The following is a 1,823-nucleotide window of genomic DNA, read 5'->3' as shown; positions in this document are numbered from 1 at the left end:
CTGTGACTATTTTGGCTGTCCTTGTACAGAGAACAGATTGAGAAGAAGTATGACAGAGTGTATAGTTGTATAAGACCCATAAGGCGCCAGAAAGGAGACACTTATCTGAACCCTCTTCAGAAAAGAGACAATACCAGTCTTGTGGTTTGAGCAAGAGCCAAGAAGTAACTAAGTCTGTGCAAGGAGGAAAGCTTAACAAAGGTGAAGAAAAAGAAAAAAAGAAACAGCTTTCATTCCGTGCGACCCCCCCTCAAGACCGCCAGCAGGGAACACTGCGCAGGCGTGGATGGGAGGAGAGCAAAGCATAATATGAACGCGGGATAGATCATGCATATGTATAAGTGTATTGCGAAATGCCATGAATATGTATTAGTTAAAGAAATATAAACCTGAAAAGAGAACTGTACGGCGTGCGTGTCAGATGGACCAGATTGTGTCCACACGCACCGAGCGCTGTTTGCTTGCCTTTACTCACTTAATAAACTTTAATTGGATTCCTCGTTAGTATAGTGGTGAGTATCTCTGCCTGTCATGCGGGAGACCGGGGTTCGATCCCCCAACGGGGAGTCACTGTTTGAGCCTAAATCATATATCACAACAGTCTTTTTTTTTCCTCAACATTTGGCACACTTTGGTGGTATGCAAATATCCTACTCTTTAGAAGTCTGTTTCTTATCAATTGTATGAGTACACCAAACCTCATGCTTGTGAATTTACCAGATGGTAATGTATGTAAAAATTAAGAGTCCAAATGCTCAGTACTGTAATCTATACTGTCATGAGGACCATGGGACATATTTTACACCTTTAAAGTGTGAGTAGTGGAAGATATAGTCATGTTTTTTCTAAACATCAGCCAAGGGATATATCACCTGAGTTCAGTTCCATGAAGTGAGATAAGAAATCGTCCCAGAGAAATGTCCCATGCGGAGTCACCAGAACAAATTAAAGGTTCTAGCTCAGCCTTTTGGTTTCCTGCTTTTTTTGCTGTAGGTTTGATAATAGTTTTGAGAAACCTGAAAGAATATTTTTTTAAAACTTAATTTGCAAGAAATCCTGCACAAAAATTAGATAGATTTTTAAGAGACCATTTCAACATGTAAAATTTCTGGTTTTAAACTAGTAATAATGTTCTGTTCTACCACAGGAGAACTTTCTATATAGTTCTATTTTAAGACTATTGCATTAAAAAAAAATCAGAAGTAAGGTATAAGTTGAATTGTTGAATTTAAGTATAACTGCTTCTGTGAGCATAAGCAGCAATAAAACAATTGGAGATTGTGGAGCATTACTGTCTTGCTCAAATTTCGTTAACAAGTATTAAGTTAAGACTATAGAACATCTTAATAGTGATGGTGCATTAAAACAGACTATATACCTCCTCCCTCTTGAAGATTTCAGTCATCAAAAATCTAACTGATGAAGAAAAAAAAATGGAGAAGAAAAAAATATTATTTTTTTACCTATTGCACCACCAGGAGATTATAGAACTTCAAATCCATGTCTATTTTTTTCAGAGCATAGCCTTATTTTATCATGATACTCAACTGTATGCTTAATTTAATACAGCATTTATAGCATATTTCATAGATTTGTTGAAATATCAGCTGTCTTATTGCCCAATCCTTAAATTTCACTAGTGGGTCTCAGTAACCACTTTTTCTGAATGTTAAAGGTATAGTCTAAATACAGCAGTCTATATTGCTTCATTAGCAACATGATCATGACATATCAAACCAGATGTAAAGATGAAAGGAGTTAATGTAAGCTTAAGGAGGATAAACTCTGTAGCACAAAATATTTTTCCCATAGCTGTATGAGAT

General features: G+C 36.3%; 1 non-coding gene across 1 annotated transcript; it reads left to right on the top strand.

Annotated features, from left to right (window-relative positions):
• The first annotated feature begins 495 nt into the window (after positions 1 to 495).
• On the top strand, positions 496 to 567 carry TRNAD-GUC. The gene has a single exon. It is a non-coding gene; the product is annotated as a tRNA-Asp (tRNA).
• The last annotated feature ends 1,256 nt before the right edge of the window (positions 568 to 1,823 follow it).

The sequence above is a fragment of the Mesitornis unicolor genome, unplaced genomic scaffold (assembly GCF_000695765.1).
Source record: "Mesitornis unicolor isolate BGI_N332 unplaced genomic scaffold, ASM69576v1 scaffold10070, whole genome shotgun sequence".
Lineage (NCBI taxonomy): Eukaryota > Metazoa > Chordata > Aves > Mesitornithiformes > Mesitornithidae > Mesitornis > Mesitornis unicolor.
Note: the sequence above shows the minus strand (reverse complement) of the source record. Positions and strands in the feature narration are given on the sequence as shown.